Raw genomic sequence first — 7,395 nt, forward strand, 5'->3', positions numbered from 1 at the left:
AATAAGATACGTACTTTTTTAGACATATTGCTAGTGCCTCCTTAATAGGCTACAGGGTAGTGTCAACCTAACTTTTAAATGCAACTGAGAAACCAATCTGTGAAACTCCATTTCTTGTGATACTTGCTTTATTGCTGTGATGTGGAATCAAACCCACAGCAGCTCTGAGACATTCCTGTGTCTTGAGTTACAGTTTGACCATTTCTAGTACTTTTCCTGAGAATTGCCAAATTCCGTGTGACTGGGTAGGGCCAGAAAAGTGATTTCAGAAAAGATCCGTAAGTTGATGGTCCAGCTCTAGACCAAACATTTGTGAATTCACCTTCCATTTATCTTTTTGTCTAGATCCAATGAATTTTAGGTTCACTGAGAGCCTTAGTATTTTGTTTTGGAGAGTGACAAAATATGCTCAGAGACAGATTTTCTTTGCCAGTGGTTTATTTAACACAGGTTCATTGTGGGAGTTACAGTAATTTCGTAAGCCAACAGCATGCTGATGTCTCTTTTTAGCTAGTAAATAAATAACATACTCCAAACCAGTGATAGATTACTCACAGTATTTTTCTAGGCACAAGGATATGAAAGGAATAAAGTCTAAATTTAGTTCCAGGTGTACTGGAGTTGGCACTGGGTGAAAGAGGAGAGTGAAAAAGTTGGCTTAAAGCTCAACATTCAGAAAACTAAGATCATGGCATCTGGTCCCATCACTTCATGGCAAATAGATGGGGAAACAGTGTCAGACTTTATTTTTTGGGGCTCCAAAATCACTGCAGATGGTGACTGTAGCCATGAAATTAAAAGACGCTTACTCCTTGGAAGGAAAGTTACGACCAACTTAGATAGCATATTAAAAAGCAGAGACATTACTTTGCCAACAAAGGTCCGTCTAGTCCAGGCTGTGGTTTTTCCAGTGGTCATGTATGGATGTGAGAGTTGGACTGTGAAGAAAGCTGAGTGCCAAAAAATTGATGCTTTTGAACTGTGGTGTTGGAGAAGACTCTTGAGAGTCTCTTGGACTGCAAGGAGATCCAACCAGTCCATCCTAAAGGAGATCAGTCCTGGGTGTTCATTGGAAGAACTGATGCTGAAGCTGAAACTCCAGTACTTTGGCCACCTCATGTGAAGAGTTGACTCACTGGAAAAGACCCCGATGCTGGGAGGGATTGGGGGCAGGAGGAGAAGGGGACGACAGAGGATGAGATGGCTGGATGGCATCACCGACTCGATGAACTTGAGTTTGAGTGAATTCCAGGAGTTTGTGATGGACAGGGAGGCCTGGCGTGCTGCGATTCATGGGGTCACAAAGAGTCATACACGACTGAGCGACTGAACTGAACTGAACTGAGAGGGCTTTTCCAATCAAGAAGTGAAGTCCAGCTGCCTGCTCAAAAATAAAAGTCAGTTGTTGCTATTAAACTCCAGCACTGGTGGTGATGGGCAGGCTAATCTTTGCAGGGCTGCTAAACATTTTGTCACCACTGCTGAAGGAGTCAGCTTTACCACAGCAGAGCTGATGTCCCTTCTCTTCAGAGACTGCTGCAGGGTTTAACACCACTGCCCACCAAAGAGTCGCCTTGGTCACTGCAGGAGCAAGAGGCTCAAGATCTTCAGAGAGCAAGATCAGCAAAGGACAGCTTTGTTCAGATGGAAACTCGGATATTCCTCACACAACACTCAGTATTTATAGTCTAAATGTCCACTCACCGTGCTTCCTTCTTTATCTGTTTTTACTGATAAGCTCCCAGTAGGGGCCACTCGGCTAACTGAACTGCTAGCGCTTATGAATGACTACACATACTATCCTGATACACTTCATTCATTCAAGCTGGGTTTAGAGAAGGCAGAGGAACCAGAGATCAAATTGCCAACATGTGTTGGATCATCGAAAAAGCAAGAGAGTTCCAGAAAAACATCTGCTTTATTGACTACACCAAAGCCTTTGACTGTGTGATCACAACAAACCATGGAAAATTCTTCAAGAGACGGCAATACCAGGCCACCTTAACTGCCTCCTGAGAAATCTGTATGCAGGTCAAGAAGCAACAGTTAGAACTGGACATGGAACAACAGACTGGTTCCAAATCGGTAAAGGAGCATATCGAGGCTGTATATTGTCACCCTGCTTATTTAACTTCTATGCAGAGTACATCATGTGAAATGCCAGGCTGGATGAAGTACAAGCTGGAATCAAGATTGAAGGGAGAATTATCAATAACCTCATATATGCAGATGACACCACCCTTATGGAAGAAAGCAAAGAACTAAAGAGCCTCCTGATGAAAGTGAAAAGAGGAGAGTTAAAAAGCTGGCTTAAAACTCAGCATTCAAAAAACGAAGATCATGGCATTCGGTCTTATCACTTCATGGCAAAGAGATGGGGAAACAATGGAAACAGTGACAGACTTTATTTTCTTGGGCTCCAAAATCACTACAGATGGTGACTGTAGCCATTAAATTAAAAGATGTTTGCTGCTTGGAAGGAAAGCTACGACCAACCTAGACAGCATATTAAAAAACAGAGACATTACTTTGCCAACAACGGTCCGTCTAGTTAAAGCTTGGTTTTTCTAGTAGTCATGTATGGATGCAAGAGTTGGACCATAAAGAAAGCTGAGGGCTGAAGAATTGATGCTTTTGAACTGTGGTGTTGGAGAAAACTCTTGAGAGTCCCTTGGACTGCAAAGAGATCCAACCAGTCCCTGCTAAAGGAAATCAGTCCTAAATATTAACTGGAAGGACTGATGCTAAAGTTGAAGCTCCAATACTTTGGCCACCTGATGGGAAGAACTGGTTCAATGGAAAAGACCCTGATGCTGGGAAAGATTGAAGGTAGGAAGAGAAGGGGATGACAGAGGATAAGATGGTTGGATGGCATCACCAAGTTGATGGACGTGAGTTTGAGCAAGCTCTGGGAGTTGGTGATGGACAGGGAATCCTGGCCTACTGCAGTCCATGGGGTTGCAAAGAGTCGGACACGACCGAGTGACTGAACTGAACTGACACTTCATTCTTATCTCAAAACAACATCTTCATTTAAGTCATAAATAAGTGAGTTTGAAATCAGAGCAAACCAATACACAAGACTGAGGATAGTTTCGCTGCTCCTGAAAGGGTGGCCCCTGTTGTACCTTTGACTGAACTTACAAGGCAAGAAGACATTTCTTCAGTCCTTTCATTTCTTTTTCATTTAACATCAATCCAGCATTTTCTCGTCATTGTTGCTGATGATACAAAGGTTAACAAGACACCAATCTAGGGCACCCTTTATCTAGTAGGAGAAACAGATGTGGGAGGGATGGTGCCTTAGGCTGAGGGGTGGTGTTTGCACATAGCACAGATGTGGGAGTCTGGGTTGCTTTGGGAGGTGGGGAGAGGGAAAGAGGATACCAGTTGACGGGAGTTGAGTTGTAGAGGATCTTACGTTTCCTTGTGTTATATCCCGCGTGGTGGACATGGGAGCGCATGGGACAGTGGAGAGGTCTAAGCTTGGAAGTTGAATGGTTAGCGTAGCAGTGGGGAACGGTAGGAAAGATGGTTAGAAGTGGCAGGGTAGAAAGGGAAGTTTCTCAAGTGCATTTGAAATGCCAACACAGTTATATAATCCAGAAATTCTCATTATTGACTGTTTTGGGCATAGAAAACAGTCCCTTACACTGTTTACCTCTTGCTGCTTTGTGTATTGAATGCTCTCTCTTCTCCCATTTTTCTCTTTCAGGGACAGTTCAAGCTTTCGAAATAGGAAAATCACCTCGTGAGAGTGCACAAGCTGGCAGTAATCCTTTTCTCTGTATGTGTGTGTTTGTCCGAAGAGGCTGGGAGGGCTCCGGCTGGCCCCTCCTGCTCAGCGAAGGGACGTCCCCCAGCCGCGTGCTCCCCTTTTGCACTCGTTCCTGGAGGACAGATTCCGCTAGACAGCCTCCAGTGTCGCTGACTTTATTAAGCGGAATAAACGGAACACGTGACTTTATAATAGGCAGACTTTTTTTTTAACGGGGTTCTGTTGGGGGGAGTTCACCTTTCGTCTTGCTGTGTGCTGTCCAGGCGCCTCCCCGGCACTCTGTCGTGCTCGCCTCTGCTGTACGGAGGGCGTCGTGACCACGTGTACCAGCCAGAGCTGTCGACTGAGAGTGAGCAGTGTTATGAATGTCTGTGCATCCGGGAAAAGCATTTTGTTGGAGCGTCCCGCAACTGCTTATAAATGCTCTCTTCCAGATCTGCCATTATTGAGACATTTTGTTTATTTCACACCCCTTGTCCCCCAAGACCACCCTTTTGGAACGTGTGTGACTGATGCTGTAGTCTCCTGCCTTACACCCTCCAGTCTTCCCTCCTGTGGGACTCTTTGCTTTTAGGCACTCCTGCACTTAGAATTGTAACCGGTGGGCCACACAGGTCTCACTGAGGCAGCTTAGAAGGTAGGATTGTAGATTAAACTGCACCAAACTGCAATTTGATGAGGAGTGAGGTTATACTAGAGGTTCCAAGTGCAGGATTTGGAGCTGAGGGCAGTTTCTGACCCAGGTTCCCAGAGGGGCAGGACCTGTTGTGTCCAGCCTATTGCTGTGGGTTCTTGCATTTCCCTCTTGGAGGAGGGGAAGCAGAGGTTGGCTGCTGCCAGGTGTTAACATGGTCAGTTCTGTGATCTCAAAACTGGGACATCTGAAGAAAAGGTGACCGTGATGGACAGCTTTCCTTGCGTGGTTCTGCCTGTCTGCAGTGGTGGAGAAACCTGTCAGTCCTCATCACCTGGTAAACGTGTTAGCTGGTGTGTGCTGATCCAGGGAGCCCAACACAAACCTTGTGGGCTGCTGCAGGCAGGCTCTAAAAATGGCCTGGCACATGCCAGAGAAGCCAGGTGATCTGACTCCAGAAGGACTGAAGTCAGAGAGGTCAGGGAGCACCTAGGGTTGGAATAAGTACCAAGGACCAGTCTTCGGCAACCTCCGAGGAGTGCCATCTTACTTGGCTCTTGTGAGCGCAGATTGCAGTACCTTAAATTAAGGCCTCCCCTAAAACCTATCCTTGCAGGCCGGGGGGATTGGCCACCTGGTGTCAGAGAAATCATAGAGTAACAGGCATTTCCTTCTGGTATTGATATTACTCTTCCTACTTTCCAACTCCTGAACACACTCTCATTACCACTATCTTGGGGTGCTTATTCCTAAAAGAATATAGAGGCCTATATAGGGGCCAAAAGGGAGGTGCTTCCATTGCAGGTGAACCTAGATCAGAGGTCCAGCAGCGATTTAAACTCCAGGAGTATGAAGAGTAAACTCTAGTGCCCAGACAGCTGTGAAGGGCTCAAACAAATACAGGAGCAGCGTTGGCCCGAGCAGGGGACAAGGCTTCCTCCTGAGCTTAGACCCCAGGGAGGTCTTCACTTTTGCCTAAACTCAGATTTGCCATGAAAATTCCAAACAGAGCAGATGTTTGGATTTGCCCACTGGGCATCTACCTGACTGTTAGCGTGTGCATGTGGGTGCATATGTGTGTAACATGTTCACAAGTGAAGGTTTTGTTGGGCCGAGTGCTTAATTGTCCATATTTGTGTTTTTTGGGTTTTTTTTTTTTGGGGGGGGGGCAGTGTCTCATTTTGATTTCTTAGTCTCTTGTGTTTTCTAGAGCTGCTCGTGTCATTCCGCGCCCCCCACCGCCACCTTCCTCTTTGTCTTTGCAGTATTTGAAAGTTATTTTTTCCCCGTCAAAAATATGCTGGCTAGAGCAAGAGTTATTTCTGCTAGGCAGCATCTTGCCCTAGAACTCTCCAGATCTGCCTAACAGCTTTAAATCTGAGATCAAAGAGTCAGTTTCTCCAACCACCTGTTTTTCACACTAGTTTGCAATGTCTTTTCAATTCCTAATGACTCCCTGGACCCCCTGACACTGAGACAGAACGCAGTTGGGGTTAAGGTGTCACCAGTTCCAGATAAACAGGAAGCAAGGCGCAACCGGCGTGGGCCAGCCTGCAGACGTATGGGGCGGCTGCTGGAGGCGGGGCGCCCCTGTGCCCAGACGGGCTGCTCCCAGGACCCCCAGAAGTCGGCCCCACGCCTCGCCTGCTCTTCTCCTCTTAGCCTCCCGTTCATGTGTGTGTGTGTTTGCCCTGTGACGTTGGCAGTGACAGTTTTCCACCCAGAGAGATGCTTGTGGTCCACGATGCTCCAAGAATGAATTTCCAAGTGTTTGCCAGTGGAGGAGCAGAGGCTGTGACAAGAGTGATTTATGTTGCGCTTTCAGAGCAGTTGTCTACTGCAGTAATAAATGGAAAATATCAGCAAGAACCTGGTTGAGGACTCTTTAATACAGTGGGGAATGGGGAGACTAGCAGTGCTTTGCTTCCTGCTTCTGTCCTTCAGCACGTGAGTCTCTAAGTGCATTCCAGAATGAAGTATGTGGAGGAGTCTAGACACTGCCAGTATCATTTACAGGAATGTAATGTCAGAAAACTGTTCTCTAATTGATACTAATCACTGCCAAAACAATTTACACTTTTAATACCAAAATAATTTTAATTCTGAATTGGGAATGAGGAATGTTGGAATTCAAAGATTTAGATTTGGAAGTAAGAAATCACCCCAGGTCTTAGCCTGGAATGTTTTATTTAGCCCAATGGTGGACATGTGGGGCATTCCACTGACCCTTGCCCATGTGAAATACCAGGGGAGAATGAAACTTAATGCAGAGCCTTACAAAAGATTTAAAACAGTGTAGGTTTGAGACTGCATTTCAATAGAAATTTCCTTTCTATCAGTCACAGTCCAAGTGGAGACACAAACCAGGCAAGTTATTTTAACAGTATGATCGAATTGTTGACTCAGCCACTGAAAAGGCCTAAAGGAGACAAAACCAAGGAGGCAGTGAGTCCACGGGGAGGCGCCTTGGGGTGGATGCCGCTCACCTGGTCCTGGTGTCTGAGGGTGGAACGAAGCTGGCCTGAGCTTGTTGAGCTTCAGGAACACACTACTGCTGCTGAGATGAGGCCAGAGCTCGTCTCTTCTCCTCCAGCACCCAAGTGCCCCCGGTTGGAGAAATCCAGTGGGCTGCCAGCTGCCAAAGTAGAAATCTCTGCTCAGGGAGTTAAGATCCCACAAGCTGCAAGGTGCTGCCAAAAGAAGAAGGAGGAGAAGAAAAGACTCCCTTCTAATGAGGGAATGTGTGGAAAATAAAAATAGTGGCTGTTAATGGAGAAGCCTGACAGAGACCCTCTTCGCCAAGTGACCCGGGTTCATGGCACCGCTGGGTCATGTTGACGCCATGAGTGCTGATATGGGCCGAGGACACTTCATCTCTGATGTCCTCCTCCCCAGATTCATAACCTGTCTACTCACGAGACAGCCTCAGACAAATCCACACTGAGAGACAGTCTGCAAAACACCAAAACACTTGACCAGTACT

Source organism: Dama dama, chromosome 20, assembly GCF_033118175.1.
Source record: "Dama dama isolate Ldn47 chromosome 20, ASM3311817v1, whole genome shotgun sequence".
Lineage (NCBI taxonomy): Eukaryota > Metazoa > Chordata > Mammalia > Artiodactyla > Cervidae > Dama > Dama dama.